Raw genomic sequence first — 19567 nt, 5'->3', positions numbered from 1 at the left:
TTCACCAGATTTTTCCATTTCTGTACTGTTGAGCAATCTTAGAGTTGGTATATTTAGTTAGGGGTGTGTAGGGGGCACATCCCCCCATGTCGGGGGGTGTGGGGTGTAAAGCCCCCCTCTTAGTTTGGATGTAAAGTTTTTTTTTTTTTTTTACTGGCCGATGTGTGTATTTCCCTGGGGGGGTTCGATATTCTTAGGTTCGATATTAGAAGATTGATGTTTAGGTGTTCAATCACCTAAACATTCGATCTTCTAATACAGACCCAAGAAAAATAGTCCCTTGTTGTGGGAGCATGCTGTTGCCCACCAAAGAAAATCTTTTCTGAGGCAAGGAATTACAGGTATAAGAGTCTCCAAATCTTGAGTGTGTTGACACCAAAGGCTTTTTAGGTACCATTGAAGTTTCCTCATATGCAGTCTGACATATGGAATGAGTAGTATGCAAGATGCCATGAACCCCAGAGCTTGCAGGATCTTCCTTGCAGATAGCTGGGATCTGGTGGCTAGTTGAGAGAAGTAGGCTGTCAGGAAAATTTGCTTTTCTGGTGTAAGGAATGCCAACTGGGAAGCTGTGTCCAGGCTTGCTCCCAGGAATATAATCGTTTGGGTGGGCACCTGTTTGGATTTCTTTTCGTAGATTGTGAACCCTAGGGAGGTTAGTAGGGACTTTACAAAGACCAGGTGCTTGAGCAGCTTTTCCTGTCTGTCTGCCTGAATTAGGCAGTCTAAATATGGGTAAATCTGGATATTCCTTTGTCTGCAAAAGGCAATGACCAGAGCCAGACATTTTGTGAAAACTCTGGGAGCAGTAGATAAGCCAAAGGTAAGCGTAGAGAACTGAAAGTGCTGAGATCCTGGCCTGAAACTGAGATATTTCCTGCATAATTCTCTGATAAGAATGTGGAGGTAGGCCTCTTTTAGATCTAGGGTGGCTAGCCAAGCATCCTTGGAGAGCATGGGTAGCAGCTGATGGAGGGTGAACATTCTGAATTTTGGGATCACCAGGAAGGTGTTTAGAATGGATAGATTGAGGATGGGGCACCAGGTGCCCTCTTTACTGGGTACCAGAGAAAGTCTGGAGTAGAAACCTTGGCCTCTGTTTTTCAGGAACGTGCTCTACTGCCCTCATAGACAGCAGGAAAAGGACTTGCTTTTGCACATCTGCCCACTGGTTTGGAGGTAGATCTGGGGACCATTTTGGGGTAGGAAGGGTGTGGAAAGAAAATTTGTATCCCTGGGACACTATGTTGAGAACCCAGTGGTTGCTGGTAATGGTGGCCCAGGTGCTTGCGTGAAAGGAGAGTTTTCCTCCTAGGAGTAAGTGAAGGTGGGCAGAGAGAGGAGGTGTGGGAGGTGAGTCATTGTGAGTTTTTACCATAAGGGGTGGCTTAGAACACCCTGGTTTTGAAGTGGAGGTAGTCCACTGCTTAGATCTCTGCATTACCTGTGGCTGCTGACTGGGGGGTCTGATTCCCCGGAGTCTGGGCTGGAATGGCTTAGTGGGAGCAGGAAAGGACCAGTGCTTGGTGGGACAATGCCTGCTGAACCTGGGTGGCTGGACCTGTATGAAATCCTTAACTGTCTGCATAGATTTTGCTTTTTCTTATCTTTTTTAAGACCTCTTCTGCCTTAGTGCCAAATAAGTTGTCTTTGTGCAAGGTGGCATCCAACAATTTAGATTTGACATGTTCTGGCAAGGGCTGTTCCTTAAGCCATGCATGCCTTCTAATGACAGATCAGGTATCTGCCACCCTGCAAGAAGCTTCTAGGGCATCAAAACCAAAGGTGTATTTAGTTACTTGACTTGCAGAATGCATTAACTCTTGTAATTCTTTAGATTCTGCACAAGCAGGAAAGGAAGACATTTTTTGTTGGAGGAGTTCCAGGGTATGTTGCTGAACTTTTAGCAAATGGAACTGACAATTTAGCATCCTGATAGCAAAAGTAGCTGAGGTGTATACTTTTTTGCCCCACCTGTCTAGTGCTCAGGAATCCCTATCTGAGGGGGTGGGATTCTTAGCAGAGGTTGCTTTAATCCCTTTAGGCCCTTGAGAAATTACCTCAGGGTCAGCAGTAGGATTTTTAAAAAGAAATTTGTGTGAGTCAGGGACTCTATAGTACCTGTCTGGTTTTCTGGGTGCAGGAGGGAGGGTGTCAGGAGTCAAGCTGGATTCCAGGAAAACATCCTCAACAACATCCAGGACTGGGGGAATGGCCAAGGGTCTGTGCTGTGGAAGATCTAAGAATTCCCTGAGTCTCTTTTTAGACCGAGGATAGTCCTGACTCTCCCATTGGAAATGCTCCCTTAAGGAATGAAGGGTTTCCCCAAAGAAAAAATCCTCTGGGGGAGAAGTGGAAAGGATGGAATCCTCTGCATCAGAATCCTTATAAGTACAGAGGGGTTGCATGTCTTCATATTCAGATGCATCAGAGTCATCTGACTATTGTTCAGGCAAAACTACAGGGGACAGATCTCCTTTCCTTTTGGAGGGGGAAGCTTGGCTTTCCCTGATCAGCATAAGGTCTTCTGCCATTTTAAGCATTTGAGACTGAGGCAAGGAAGCAAGTGCCTAAGATTGGGTTGTTGGTTTCTTGAGTGTGGTTTGTACCCTGGGCCTAAAAAACTCGGTCATTTTCGAAAGAACAGTAGTCGCGAAAGAAGACATCAGTTTGTGTTGACAATCGGTAGTGTGAAGGACTTCCTCAGAAGCCGGTGCCTGCTCAGCGACTCCGGACCCATCCAAGGTAGAGACGGACCACAGGATCCTTAGTCAAAGAAGAGTTTTGCAGCATACCGGACTCCAAAAGGGTCACAGTAGTGGCTGGCGAATCCACAGAAGTGGGCAACAGGAGCTGTGAAAGCACCTCACTGAGGACCAGAGAACTGAAGACTAGCTTAACAGAAGCATCGTTGGTAGGTTTGGACCTGTGTAGTCTTTCTCTGTCTTTATTTTTACGTTTTTTTGGAAGATCTGCTGTCGGATGGCTTACCGAAGCCATATCAGAGTTCGAGGACTGTAAGCGAAAATATCTAGCTACAATAAGGGCCCGATGATGGATAGTTCTGGTGTTGAACAAAGCACAGAAGCGACAGCTGGGGACGTCGTGGTTTGGGCCTAAACAAGTGATGCAGTAAGAATGAAAGTCTTGGTGTGGTATTTGCTTTCCGCGGGCGAGACAATTGTTAACTTTTTCTGACATTGGTTAGTGCAAGAAAAACAGATTCCCAACGGGGTACTTAGCTTTAGAAAACTTCAGCTTCAAATTGGTAGAAGAAACTCAGGTAGTGGCTGACCAACACTCATGCGAACTGCTTCTTCTTCGGGCTCCACCGCAAGAAAGACTAATGTAATGGCGTCGGCTGCCTTACTTTATACTACTGACAACCTGATGTCAGTCCTGAATAAACAGCAACTGACGCAGAAATACTAAGCCTCTGGTATTCGGACCGGCCGAGGGGTACCCTGGCAGGAATAACTCAAATGTGATGACTGCAACAATGAAACACGAAAAACATCAAGTCTGCCAGAAGCTAGTCAGCTAGAAGCCATCAATTATGCATGCTATACCATCTGGCTTTGTGGCATAAAGGGATAAAGCGCCAACTAAAACCCAAGTATAAACAACAGTTGAGTGCTGGAAAAACTAGGTGTGTGAGGGTGGTTTCAGTTAGCTGAGAGAGAAAGTAAGCTTTTCCTTGAAGACCACAAAAAGAGGAGGGCTAAGGACATGGCTTTGGAGATCCAATGCCAGTGGTGGTAGCCCTAAGTGTGTGGACAGAAACACATGCCCTCATAGAAGAGATGTGAGACATATTACAGTGACATGAATTCTCTTGTCAGCCACCAGAAGAAGAATTAGGGCCTAACAAAAATGCCAGGATGTTAGCGAGGTTACAAATCAACTGAATGGCTGCCTAAATGACAACATTTCTGATTGGCTCTTGCTTTTGTGTTGGGAAAACCTTATACAGGGATCAAATCAGCTTTTGATCAGCTGTAGAAGACTAGATGGTTGGCAGGCATAAAAATAAAAAGTAAAAACAAATGCAACATATTACACCTGTTAAAATAATCCACTTAAAGTATGATCTGGTACAAGCACCAGAGTTGTAATGAACCACAATTTTCTATTTAACTTCATGCTAGTAACCAAACCAAGCCTTCATTAAATTTACACATATGACAAAGGCAATCTTACATTTATATAAATGAAAAACATACAAAATTATATCACTTTAGTTACAGTTTACATCACAAACACCATTGAAACAGCTGCAGTTGTAAACATTATACATCACTTATAAACCACCCAGTCATTGTCAGTTAAGTTTTGTACAGCTCATTCAAATCCTGCCTCTTAAACCTCATTCCTGCTCTGCAAATATTGTTCCCACAATTCCCATTTTTTCCTATGTAGTTTGCTCCTTCGAAGAAACTAAGAAAACACCTGATAAACTTTGTATTCCAAACAAAACAAAACGGCAACCAAAGATATAGTCCTCACTGGTATATTATTTATTAAACACTTTTCATCATGTTAAATTTCAGAACTTTATCAAAAGTTTTATCTGATGAAGTTCTGAAATTTACCAGGATGAAAAGTGTTTAATAAATAATATACCAGTGAGGACTATATCTTTGGTTGCCGTTTTGTTTGGAATGCATAGTTTGCACCTTCCCTTTTCTAAAGATCCCAATTCTAGTTGTTTTATCTCTGTTATTATATTCACTACTTCTAGTAAAGTTAATCTGCCAGCTCATCACACTTCCAAAAAATATGTTCCCAGCTACCTCTTTCTTGCAGTCACACCTCCAACATTTGCTATCCAGCTGACGAAAAATTCTTTGAAGTCTACTTGGGGTATAAAAATACCTATGCAAACACTTCCAAGCAAAGATCCTAAATATTCTAGACTTTGTTGCATATTTGGAAGATATGCATATATCCCCCATTGTCTCTTTATGAATTGCTTATCCATTCCCTCTTCCCAATCCTTTCTAAGCTCCTCTGATTGAGACTTATAATTATCATGCAATATTTTATATGCTTGTGTAATTATTTCTTTTTTAATGGTAGCTTCTGTTCTATATTCTTTTAAAAGTTCTACCAGTGCTGGCCTTTCATTTAGGAGCCCCCTATTTCTTTCTCTTTGCCTATACTCTGATATCAATCCTTGATAGGGAAGGCAATCTCTAACCTGCAGTCCAAATAAATTCTTGGCCTCTTCCCATTCTATTACCTTTCCCTTTCTATTTATTTGTTCCAAATACCTTGGTTCATTTTCCAGTTTTCTCCAATAAATTCCTAATTCTTGCCTATTATCTGTATCCCTGACCACAGTCAACCCTATCTGCAAAATCTCTTTTCTTCATTCTCGTGTTGGTTTGGTTCTTAGAATACTCCCTGCTATTTTATGAATATAATACTCTGTATGATTTTGGTTGTTCTCCTTAAGAGTCTGCATCCAAAATCCCCATCTCTCCTTATTTCCTGAGCTTCCTCCCTGTGTCAGCATCATTCCTTTCCACTTTGAATTATAGTTTTCTGCTTTTGTTATGTATAAGAGCCTTAACTGTGTTGCTCTAAAAATACCCCTCAAATTAGGTAGCCCTAGTCCACCTTGTTCTATTGGTAGAATCATCTTATCCCACATGACCCTTGCTGTCTTCCCTTCCCAGATAAAATCCTTCAACTCTTTTTTAATTGCTATCCACAACTGCTCCTCCAGTTGATAAAAGTATGCCTAACCTGTATATAAGACTAAAGGGACTAAAAGCAATTTAATGGCTTGTATCTTAGTATCCATATAACAAAACTTCCAGTTTCTCAATTTTTGTATTATCTTTTGTTTAGTCTCTTCCCACATATCCTTAGCTACCACCACAGAGTCATTTATAATCCATACTCCTAAATATTTCATTTTATTAGGCTGAATAAGGAGAAAGTTACGGTCAGCTGCCAGGATCCAATGCATGCAGTCAGGTCTCTCCACAAAAGGTACAAATATGACTCTGACATTGTCCATGTTAGTGTGAATGATTTGGGACGTGCCTCCCTGAACTACATGAAAAGAGACACAGAGGAGCTCTTGGAACTTGTAGCCCAGGCAGGTATGACCCTAGCTCCGAGTAGCATCCTACCATCACCCAGAATACCACAGTACAAACAGAAAATGATTGACTTTAACAATTGGTTAAGTTTCTGGTGTCATTCTAAGGGGATACAGTATCTGTCTGCGTGGGATGACATAATTAACAGACCTCAATGCTTCACCAGAGATAGCCTGCACCTGTCACCCCTGGGATTCCAGACACTGGCCAAAGCTCTTGCTGCTCCTATAGTGCCTTTTTAGGCAATGTCCTGAAGACAGAATTACCCCAGTAATAGTTACAAACAAAATCTGAGGGTTATGCTACTCAGTGCTAGAAGCCTAAAACTCAAAATGCACTCGCTGGAAGCACTCCTAAAAATGGAGAACATCGAGACCTGCGCAGTGACTGAGACCTGGTTCAAGGCTCAGGAGAGCACCCCAGCACTACCAGGCTATAATTCATACCACACCTTTCGGCCCCCTAATCCGGACCAAAGCACTAAAGGTGGAGGTGTTTCCATATTCATAAAAGATATGCACACCTCCAGACAAATAGCCCAACATAACATATCAGAGATACTTCAGGTGCAGCTAACACTGGGTAAAACTGCAGTCCAGGTTGTACCATGCTATAGATCCACCTCCATGTCCCAAGAATCCCACTCCACATTCCTAAATACACTGGAAAATATTAGGGTACAACCCAATACCCTTCCTTATACTGGCAGATTTGAACTACTGCTCCATTAACTGGGAAAATTACTCATGTACCAACACACTAGCTCAACATTTTTGGGAATTCATTAATTCCAACTCCCTGGACCAACTCATTCTTACCCCCACCGGGGGTAGAAACATCCTTGACCTGGTCATTACCAACATGGGCAACCATTGCTCACCTGAAATCAATTTCTCCCTAGTCAGATCTGACTACAAACCTATCACCATGGACATCTATATCCCACCCACACCCCCACTAAAGGAAACAACTGTAAAAAAAACTTCTCCAAAGCCAACTTTGGACTTCTAAAAACTGAGGTGGCAAACTTTGCGACACCCACGCAAATGGAAAATAGGTGCATGACTGCTGAATCATACAGCAATGCACTGTATGAGCACAGACACATGTGCATGGAACGGGCTTTACCAAACAGTACCAAGATGCTATTCTCCAAAAAAGGAAGCCAATCTGATGGACCCCTACCATCAACAAACTCTACAACAGAAGAAAAAAACTGTTGCAGAAAAGAGTGAAATACCAAGACTGGAAAAATTCCCTTGTCAGCCTCAGTAAAAACTGAGATCCCTTATCACATCATCTAACGCTAGCTACAAAAACAAAATTGCTGCAGACTCTAAAAGACAACCACAAGGCATTCTACAGCTAAGTCAAAAATCTACATGGCAAGACCCAGATCTTCTCTGAGTTGCAGCACAATGGCAATACATACAGAGAACCAACTGATATTGCCAACATATTGGCCGACAGGTTCAGTGCGAACTTTACTCCTCCTTCACCCCCCCAAAGGGACCTTCTCAACACCTGAGGAATGCCAAGTCCCTATCATCACAGCTACACATGTAAAAAATGCACTATCCAAAACCAAGAATACAGCTTCCATGGGAGCTGACAATATCCAGGTCTCTGTCCTACATGAACTACAAAATGAACTGGCACCACACCTGAGTACCATGTTCAATCACAGCTTCGTTTCAGGCTTTGTTCCTGCCAAATGGCACACTGCTATGGTCATCCCACTCCATAAAGGGGTACCGACTACAGATCCTGGGAACTACCGTCCCATTAGCCTGACAAGTCTGACATGTAAGGCCATGGAGTGCATCATCATGGACCTTATTAACAGGGACATAATCATTCTCCAAACTCTGCACCCCACGCAGTTTGGGTTTTTGAAAGGTAGATCATGCCTACTCAACCTGATAGACTTTTTCGGGTCTGTCACCAGAGCTGTGGATGACGGCAAGGTAGTTCACACAGCCTATCTAGATCTTGCCAAGGCCTTTGACACCATCTCTCACTCAGGAATCATAGACAAGACTCACTAAACTAGGCATAAACCCCCATGTTATAAGATGGATAGCTAATTGGCTCACTGATGGAACCCACAGTGTAAAAATAGCGGACTCCAAATCTGACTACTGGCCAGTTACAAGTGGAGTTCCACAGGGATCGGTCATGGGTCCACTCCCATTTGGCATCTACTTCTCAGAAGTCCAAGCCAATACAAAGGGACTCTGGTTGACCAAGTTCGCAGATGAATGCAAACTGGGAGCCATTATAAATTCCCCAAAGGACGTAGACATCCTACAACAAGGCCTCACTGAGACCAATGACTGGTGCAAGAACCACGGTCTTAAGCTCAATGCCAAAAAGTGCAAAGTGCATTGTCACTCCCTTTGGGAAAAAATAGGTGCCCATACACTACCACATAGATGGTAGTCTGCTAAACACCAAAGGAGTGATAAGAGACCTGGGGACACAGGTTGACAGCAACCTCTCCTTTGATAACCACATTGCCACTGGGGTCAGAAAGTCCTTCTATGTGACACATCTTATCACAAAAGATTTCTCATTCAGGAAGAAAGAGGTCATAATCCCTCTCTACGCATCCCTCATTAGACCTATTATAGAATATAATGCCCCATTTGGTATGTACTTCACTAGACACCTACAACAACTGGAAAGGCCACAAAAATACCTAAGAGAATCTCAGGCCTTAGACATATGCCCTACACAGACAGACTTAAAAAAAACTCCAGCTATACTTGGTCTCATATCGCTTACTTAGGGGCGACCTCTGCTTGACCTACAAAGCCATGTTTGACCCACAGCTGTTAGATATGCTACACCTAAAGAAATCACAATCCCTCTGGGCCACACACTCGAGGGACCTAAACTTCATTAGCACCATAAACAGAACATGCTGGACGGACAGGTTCCTAACCCAGCGACTTCCCATACTCTGTAACAAACTCCCTATTCATGTCAAGCAGAGCACTTCACTGGCCCTCTTCATGAGAAATCTCAATGAGTGGATGGGCAATATGAAATTCAACCCAGGGATCATTTCAATGGCCCTGCTTGATAGGGGAATGGGAAACTAACTTTGGGAGACAGTTCTCCCCAGGGATCACCTCAGCAGCTTTGTTTTACATGGGCACTGGGAACTAACTCTGGGTGGCATGATGCCAGGGAATTTCTTGGGCTAGGCTTATATAGGTTCCAGGGCTATTAGCCTAGTACACACCTATGAACCTATAGATATTGTTGGACCAGTTCTTGTGTGGGTACATAATTTACTGCTATTCCCTTTGTTTTAGCTTCATTAATTTTGTATCCAGAGAAAATCTGAAACTGTCTTAAAATGTTCCACAACACTGTAATGTCCCTTTCTGGTTTTGTCATGTATAAAATACCATCTGCAAACAGAGCCAGCTTTTCCTGACTACCATGCCAATTATATCCTTGAATTTCTGAGTTCCTCATTTTCTTTGCCAATGGTTCTAAATATAATGCAAACAAATGGGAACACGGACAACCCTGCCTGGTTCCTCTACTCAAGCAGAAATTATCGGAGAGAACCCCACCCACTTTAATTCGCACCTCCGATCCATCATATATTCTTCTAATCAACCTTATGATTGTATCTGGAAAAGCAAATGCTTTCATTGCCCTGCTTATGAAGTTCCAGTCTACTCTGTCAAATGCTTTCTCTGCATCAAGATCCACCAATAAAAGTGGTACTTTCTTACATTCTGCTTCCCTTTGGATCATCAGTGTTCTGTTAATATTATCAAATGTTTGCATCCCCTCCACAAAAAACACACTGATCCATATCTATCAATTTTGGTATCACTTTTGGCATTCTTTTAGCCATTACAGACATAAACACTTGATAATCATGGTTTAGTACTGAAATGGGCCTGTATGAAGCTGGATCCAATGGATCTTTACCCTCATTAGGTATTACTGTTACCACCACCTTCTTCAAGGATGCTGGTACTTCTCCTCTTAAAATACTGATAAACAAAACCTTCCAGATCTTTATCAGTTTTTTTTTCCTTCCTTACTTCCAAACATCCACAGGAATACCAACTATTCATAGGTTCATAGGTATGTACTAGGCTAACAGCCCTGGAGCCTTTACAAGCCTAGCCCATAGGATTGCCCTCACATCATGCCACCCGACCTTAGCTCCTAGTGCCTCTGTCTAGTAGAGCCACTAGAGTGATCCCTGGGTTGAATTTTCTATTTCCCATCCACTCATCAAGATTTCTGTTGAAGAGGGCCAGTGAGGTGCTCTGCTTGACATGTATGGGAAGTCATTTCCAGAGCATGGGCAGTCTCTGGGTATCTCCAGCATGTTCTGTTGATTGTGGTAATGAGGTTGAGGTCTCTGGAGCATGTGGTGCAGAGGGATTGGGATTTCTTTAGATGTAGCATTTCTAACAAAGCTGGGTCAAACATGGCTTTGTAAGTAAATCAGAGATCACCTCTAAGTAGGCAATATGAGACAGAGAATAGTTGGAGTTTTCAAGACTGTCCATATAGGACAAGTGTTTAAGGCCTAGGATCCTCTTTGTGAGGTACTCTTGTGGCCTCTCTAGTTGTTGCAGGTGTCTAGTGAGGTACATGCCAAATGGGGCATTGTACTCGATGATTAACCTAATGAGGGAAGAGTAGAGGGAGAGAATGACCACTTTCTTCCTGGATGCAAAACCCTTAGTAATGACATGTGCCACACAGAAGGACTTTCTGACCATAGTGGAAATGTTGTAGTCAAAACAGAGTTTGCTGTCAACCTGTGTTCCCAGATCTCTCATAACGCCTTCTGTGTTCAGTTGACTACCATCGATGTGGTAATTCAAGGGAACCGGGGTTTTCCCCAGGGGGATGATGATACATTTTTTGGCATTGAGCTCAAGGCCATGGTTCTGACACTAGTTGTTGGTCTCAGTGAGGCCTTTCTGTAAGATGTCATCACTTGGGGAGTTAATAATAGCTCACAACTTGCAATTGTCTGCGAACGTTGTCAGCCAGAGTCCCTTCGTGTTGGCCTGGACTTCAGAGAAGTAGATACCAAGCAGGAGAGGTCCCAGGATTGAACCCTGTGGGACTCCACTCATGACAGGTCTGCAGTCTGACTTGGAGTCAGCTACTTTCACACTGTGGGTTCTATCTGTGAGCCAGTTTGCAACCCACCTAGTGATATAGAGGTTGATGCATAGCTTAGCAAGTTTTTTATGATTCCTGAGTGGGGAATGGTATCAAAGACCTTGGCCAGATCAAGGTAGGCTGTATGAACCCACCTTGCCTTCATCCACAGCTCTGGTGACTGACTCAAAGAAGTCGACCAAGTTAAGCAGCCATGATCTACCCTTCACAAAACCAAACTGTGTGGGATCCAGAGTTTGGAGATTCCCTACATCCTTGTTTATTAGGTCCATGATGATGCTCTCCATAGCTTTGCATATCAGACTTGTCAGGCTAATGGGGCAATAGTTTCCAGGGCCTGTAGTCGCTCTTCCTTTGTGGAGAGGGATGACTGTAATAGTGTGCTATTTGGTTGGGACAAAACCTGAGGTGAGGCTGTGACTGAACAGGGCACACAGGTGAGGTGCCAGTTCACTCTGTAGTTCATGTAGAACATAGCCAGGGATAGTGTCATGTCCCATAGAAGCTGTATTCTTGGCCTTGGACAGTGCTGTTTTAACCTGTGCAGCAGTAATACTGGGTACCTGGCAATCTACTGGTATTGTGATTGGTCCTTTGGTGAGGGAGAAGTTGGCACGGAATCTGTCGGCCAGTATATTTGCAATATCTGTTGGCTCAGTATAGGAAGTACCATTGTGCAGTAGCTCAGAACAAATCTGGGTATTGCCATGGAGATTCTTTACATAACTATAGAAGGCCTTGTAGTTGTCTTTACTATTTGCTGCAATTCTGTTTTCATGGCTAGCTTTAGAGGATTTGATGAGGGATCTCAACGGTTTGTTGAGGCTGATAAGGGAGTTTTTCCAGTCTTGGGACTTTATCTTATTCCGCATCAGTTTCCTCCTTCTGTTGTAGAGCTTGTTTATGGCAGGGGACCACCAGATTGGCTTCCTTTTTTTGGAGGAGAGCATCTTGGTTCTATTGGGTATGGCGAGATCCATGCATTTGTGTACATGTTCATGCAGTGCATTGGTGTATGATTCGGTGGTCATGCAACTATTCTCCATTTGCATGGGTGCTGTGAAGTTAGCCACCTCTGTTTTTAGGAGCCCAAAGTTAACTTTGGAGAAGTTTTCATGGTGGTTACCTTTGCGGAGGGGGTGGGAGGGATGTGAATTTCCAAGGTGATTAGTTTGTGGTCAGATCTAACCAGAAAGGAGTTGTCTATTTGTGTAGAGCAACAGTCAACCATGTTAGTAATGACCAGGTCAAGGATGTTGCTATCTCTAGTAGGGGTGAGAACGAGCTTGTCCAGGGCATTGGAATTAATGAATTCCAGGAAATGTTGGGCAAATGTATTGGTACACGAGTAGTTTTCCCAGTTAATGGAGGGGTGGTTGAAGTCGCCCAGTATGAGTGTGTAAGGTTGGACCCTAATATTCTCCAGTGTCCTTAAGAATGTGGAGTGTGAGTCTTGGGACATGAGTGGGGACCTACAGCAGGCTATGACCTAAATCGGTGTATTACCCAATGTTAGCTGCACCTGAAGTATCTCAGATGCATCATGTTGGGCTACCAGTCTAGAGGTGTGTGCTTTCTTTATGAATATGGAAACACCACCGCCTTTGGAGCTTTGATCCAAGTTCTGGGGCCAAAAGGTGGGAATGAGTTATAGCCAGGTAGTGCTGGGGTGTTTCCTGCTACCTTGAACCAGGTCTCTGTTACACCACAAATGTTGATGTTCTCCATTTTAAGGAGTGCTTTGAGCAAATGCATTTTGAGATTGAGATTTCTAGCGTTCAGCAGCATGACCCTCATATTGCATTTGTTTGTAGCTGCTACAGTGGCAATTTGGTCTTTGGATCACTACCTAAAAAGGGGACTATAGAGGTGACAAGAGCCTTGGCCAGTATCCAGAAGCCCAGGGGTGACAGATGCAGGCCATCTCTGGCAAAGCATTGAGATCGTCAATTATGTCATTCCAGGCAGACAGATAATGAATCCCCTTAGAATGACACCAGAAACTTAGCCAATTGTTGAAATCAATCACTTTCTGCTTGTACTGTGGTAGCATTCTGGATGATGGTAGGATGTTGCTCAGGGCTTGAGTCATACCCACCTGGGCCACATAATCTGAGAGCTCCTTCATGTCTCTTTTCATGTAGTCCAGGGAGGTACATCTCAGGTCATTCACACCCACATGTACAATGACAGAATCATATTTGTACCTGTTTTTGAGGGACCTGAGTGCATGTGTTATGTGGTGAATCTTGGCACCTGACAGGCAGCTGACTGTTACTTTCGACTTATTCAACCTAGTGAGAGGGACATCAGTGGTTCTCACTATCAAGTCACCTATAACTAGTGTGTTGGGCATGCTGTTTTGCCTTAGGGGCTTTGGTTGAGTGGCACACTGTTTAGGAGAGTTACGTGTCTCGTGATTAGTGTTGTGGTGGTTGAGTGCATTTCTGCCTTGGACGTCTCTGCTGCTTGTGTAGATTTTTATTGAGAGCTTCCGCAAAAGTAGGTGTGTGGTTTGTATTTTTATGTGAAGGCAGTGCTGGTGTGCGTTCTGGAGGGCTGTGTGTTCCATGTAGTGTGGTGCAAGTATTGACCTTCTCCTCTTGACCAGCTATTCCGGTCTTGCCTGGAGTGTGTATGGTACCAATTTGGATATATAAGGGCATCTCTCGCAAGTATGAGTGTTGGAGGTAAGAGGAGAGGGTTGTCAGTGTACATGAGGCAATTGCTGCATTGCCTCAGGATGCCCAAGTTTACCAGGTTAATAGGAGAAAGCACAGGGAACTGACCTTTAGACACGCCTGGAAGGGTGAGCATTAATAATAAGTACTGGAGCAGTTTCCTTGTAGAACGTTTAATGCTGGTACCACTTTTGTGTGCTACAATAATTGCTACAAGAAGTTTGGTAAAGTGCTAAACTAATAAGCTAGTAAAAGTGCAGGAGAGGGGAGAACTAGCAGATCTAAGGGAAAAATTGAAAAGCAGACTTTAGCACCACTCAGAAGCTTACAAACAGTCCTGGATACAGCAAATCTGTATCTGGAATAGACTATTTACAGGAAAGGCAGGAAAACAAGCGCAAATGTGGGCTTTTAAACCAGAAAGTTGAAAGAGATGGAAAAACTGCCCAAACAGCCAATAAACTACAATTGCTGTGCCAGAAACCACTCCTCTTGTGGTAGATAGGCTACCTAGTGCTTACCACTCCCTCTGATAAGCTTGAAGGCTTCCCTCCAACACAGAAAGGCTTGGGGGGGGGGGCTCAGAAGCTTACAAACAGTCCTGGATATAGCAAATCTGTATCTGGACTAGACTAATTACAGGAAAGCTGGAAAACAAGCAGAAATACAGGCTTTTAAACCAGAAAGTTGAAAGAGATGATAAAACTGCCCAAATGGCCAATAAACTACAATTTCTGGGCCAGAAACCAATCCTCTTGTGGTAGATAGGCTATTTAGTGCTTACCACTCCCACTGATAAGCTAGAACCACTCTCACTGATATACTAGAAGGCTTCCCTCCAACACAGAAAGGCTTGGGGGCTCAGAAGCTTACAAACAGTCCTGGTTACAGCAAATCTGTATCTGTACTAGACTAGTTACAGGAAAGGCAGGAAGCAAGTGCAAACGCAGGCTTATTCCTGGGGATTTTTCTGTAGATTGGTTATACATAGCCATTTTTATCTCATCCCTTTCCATCATAACTGTTAATAATTGAGCCTAATCTATCTCTAGCTTTGGCATATTTAATTCTGCCATAAACATTTCCATTCGTACCTTTTCTTGATTTCCATATTTCTCTGCTTTATACAAATTTTCATTATATTTCTGAAATATTTCTAATACTTCTACAAGGTCTCTTGTTATCGGCTCCCTAAGCTTGGTGACTGCCTTTCCACTTTTTGTTGCCAGAGTTGTTGTGCTAGAAGTTTTTGCGCTCTCTAATTATTATCAAAAAACAGTTGCTTAACAGCAATCTTTTGAAACTCATGCGTATTATCGAGGTAATCCCTTATTTTCTGTTTAGCATTCTGTAGTTGCTCCTTTTGTTGTTCTGAGAGATTCCCCCTATTTTGCAATACTTTAACATTTGTCAATCCCTCTAAATAATTCTTGTTACTGTTTAGCCATATCTCCCTTTCTTTTATTTCCAACCTACTTTTAAACTCCACTTTAATTTTATCCCACTCCTTAGCTATGTTTTCAGATGATAAATCTGTCTTCTCTAGTAGCTCCTGAATTAATTCCACAACCCATTGCCTAAATTCCTCTCTTCTCAAACGGTGGGATAGTGTCTTACCTTAATTTCATTACCTTGTGTTTTTATTTTAGCTATTTTGGTGCATGATCTAAAATAGTTATTGGGTGTATTTCAAAACCTTCCATTAAATGCACGTTCCTTTGAGATATAAAATCTATCTAGCCTAGCCCAGTTTTTGTATCTCAGTGAGTAATATGTAAATTCACTCAGAACTACTAGCACTGAATTCATATCTACCATGCCAAACATTTTCATAAATTAAGCCTGAAACACTCCGATGACACTTTTACAGAAGCATTCACCCGGAACAAACTGTGGGCCCAAACAGTACAGGAACTGTCAAGGGATAGAAAAGCTATTCAGGCATCTCTCCTGGGGACAGTTAGGGGACACAGATGCAACTTGAGTTGAAAGAAGGTACAGCAGATGACAAAATCGTGTATTTTATAGAAGGATATAAAAGAGAAAGGAAAAGCACTAAATCATCTCTTGGAGTTCTGCCATCTCCTGCTAAGGTTATGATGAAGCTGCAGCAGTTCTGCATCTCAGATAATTCAGTTTTTCCTCCAAAACCCCATGGCAAGTTGTGAACCATTAAAGTCACTGAAAAAGCAGGATGAATGTCATGAATCAATGCCTCTCACGATCAACATTCCAGATAATATGACTTGCAGATGGTTGAAATCTATTTCCAAAAGAACACCCCTTCACTGATGCTCACTCTGTTTTTCCATTTCTTCTTTTTTTTTTTTTCAAGAAACAAGAAAGACAGAATGGGTGAAAATAATACAATTATTATATATCAAATGCTGCTGTCTCCATGATGCAAATAGCTGGTTCACAGAAATCAAATCAAATTATCAGTGAAGTATACTTACTATGTCACACAAACAACAGTATTGTCTTGGCACCAGTACCCAAAATCTGGTTACCAGAAAACTGCAGCTCACAGGTCCTCTATTCACACGACTGTTGGTGAATACTGAAATGCAAATAGTAACTTCAAGAAAAACAATGAGTTCAGCGACTCAGACTGAATCTTTACTCACCTGAATATGGGTCAGTAAGGTGTTGCAATAACAAACTTGCAAGATGTTTCATTAAAAAAACAGGAAATGCCAGTTTCTCCAGAATACATACTAGGATGTGACTGTGGACGAAACCCAAATGATCTTATAGGTTCATAGGTAAGTACTAGGCTATCTGCCCAAGGGCATTTATAAGCCTAGCCAGAATGTGTTGGCTTTCGCCGCCCCCTTAGATTAGTTCCCTGTGCTTGAAAAAGAAAGTGTTATTGCTACACTAGTGTGTATTGCCCAAGCAATATTACAGTTATAATCTTTAAGGTTTTCAAGTACTTCAGCATTTTTGAAGTAATGAGCTAAGCAGGCAGCTTTATATTCCACTGTGGCATAATGGTACCAGTGATATAATTATTTTTGTTATATATTGTCATGTGCATTACAGTCCCCTGTGAAACAGCCATGCTTTGCTTCTCACACACCTCTGAAATGTGTACATTTAGCTTTGTATGACTTCCTTGCAAATAGGAAGTTTAGGCTTCTGTGTAAGTATACAATCCTTACACCACAGCAGCAATTTACAGAAAAGTGCTATATAGTAAACACAGAAAATGGAAGCTTGAATCTAAAAATATTTTATTTTTGTTATATATTACCACACAATATAGACGTAAAAATGTTAAAATTATAAATACATTTACACAATGTACAATTGTATGAAAATATAAAATTATATGAAAATATTTTTACACATTTTGTTTTACTATTTGAAAATTAATAAAACATAGTAAAGTGCATATTGCTTAAATAAAGTGCATTAATCTGTATTTCTACCACTTCAGTAAAATGCCCAGCACAAATTCTTAGTTTTAATCCATAACAAATGCAGTGTTGCAGATGTCTATTTATGTAATGATACAAATACCTTCTGTTGCAGGAAGCAATACAACATGCAGGGCTCTCACAAGGATGAGAAAATAAAACAAGGTAGAGACTGCCATAAGTGGTGATGTAGGAATGACATTTTACCATGTAAGTAAACCTTACAGATAGCAGTTTCTTGTTCTGTAAGTCTGTGGTGTACCAAAAACACACCACATGATAAAACAAGACACAATGTGGACAGAAAGTATTATGTGTGTATCTACGCCTTCTTTTCTCTGATCCCACTGTTAAGCAGCTAAGACTGACAACCTAAGAGCACATATTTAAAGGGATAGCTCAAGCAAAGAGGTACTAAGTGGCTTGAACAAAGTATATGGAAGTGGAAACTACAAGTCTCAAACCCAGATCTGTTTTTCAGTCAGGTAAAGTCACAGATCCATAACCTAAAACTCAGGTTATACTGAAAAAAATAGCTGGATGATGGGTAGTAATATTCAGCATGAAGCTTTTTACCCATAACAAGTTTTTATTGTCTAATTCCATATGTGGACATTCAGCAAATAGTGGCTAACAAACCAAAATTAATCAGAACTTGCAGAACAAATGGCTTCAAAAACACAGATGGATGTGTACACAGCAAGGAAATTTGTGAAGGCTAGCATAAAAAAAAACATCCATCAGGGCAATCATCAGCTTATTCTTCTCAAACCATCTATTAATTCTACCCCCCCCCCCAATTCTTAACTATTCTTTCTACCCTTTTAATTATTCCATTCAAGTCTCTATCTAAAGAAGAGGGAAACAGTAATAAGTGAATTGAATAAGCATACTCACCAGCTGGTATGCAGACAAAGTATATAAACAGTGAGTACTCTCATCTGGCTTCTGTTTATAAATGACCACAGTATTTTTCTGTTTTTGGTTTATTACATCTTACACTATTTTCACATACTGCTGTAGCTTGCTCACTAATACAGTTATTAATCCATGGCCTGTTACTCTAATTATTATGATAATTTCATTTGTCTGTATCCATGCATATATAACATATTACTGTATCTTGTACCTGACAATGCAATTGATATGATAGGACCTAAGTCATTAAGTCCTGTACATTTTTGTTACCTTTTCTCTCTTGGCCTCCAGTGACTTTTGTGTCCAGTTGGACTATCCCAGTTAAACACAAATGAATAAAACCCTACACAAGAGCTTAAGTCCTTAATTTAAGACAGAAGGACTCAAACCAGGCAGAAAAGCCTGAATATACAGTAACTGTTATGGACAAAAGAAAATGGGGACAGGCCACTGAGTAAGATATTTGTGATACATTATACATATATAAGACATTACAAGCAGAGTGAACATACTCAGCAAACAAATAATTCTGTCAGCAACAGTAAATAAAGCAAAGTTCACCATGAAAGATGCTTCTATGAATGAAACAAAAAGCAGGGAAGAGAATGAATATGAGAATCAAAATCATGGAGGTACAACTACTTACTAAGCTACTATATGACAAAAGACCAAAGAAAAGTGAAAAACAATTACAGATATGAAAGAATTTATTGGAAAAGAATATTACTGAAAATACCTCACTCTAACTCATAAGACTGAAACCTCTGCTATAAGATGGCAGAACTGAAAATAAACCACAGCAGAATAAGCTTTTACACTGGTCGCGATCACTCTTTCCTAACATCAGTTTTGATAATGTTACTACTATTATGAAGGGCATATGACCACACCCCCCCAAACAATACATCCTAGCTAAAAGGCAAATGAGATATCGTACCTTGTCTGTAATGTTAAATGTGGCAGATTATCATTATGGTAACAGCTGCTGTAAAGCACTACATGTGACAATCTCTGTTTTATAGTTTGCTAAAACTGTGTTTACGTCTGAAGACCATCTAGAAATACCGACTCATTCAGATCACAACTGAAGTCCTCTTATCCCCACCCAGTTATCAGGTTATGACTTGAATAGTGCAAGTGATGTAGTACTTCTAACAGCAGCCCAAGGCCTGTTCCATCATCTTGGGATCAATTTCTTGCATTACTTAAGAGGTACTAGATACATCGGAAATCAAAAGTCTTGTACTTCTGGTGT

This window comes from Protopterus annectens, chromosome 2.part1 (assembly GCF_019279795.1).
Source record: "Protopterus annectens isolate FY-2018-M chromosome 2.part1, PAN1.0, whole genome shotgun sequence".
Taxonomy (NCBI): domain Eukaryota; kingdom Metazoa; phylum Chordata; order Ceratodontiformes; family Protopteridae; genus Protopterus; species Protopterus annectens.
This window is presented reverse-complemented; position numbering follows the sequence as displayed.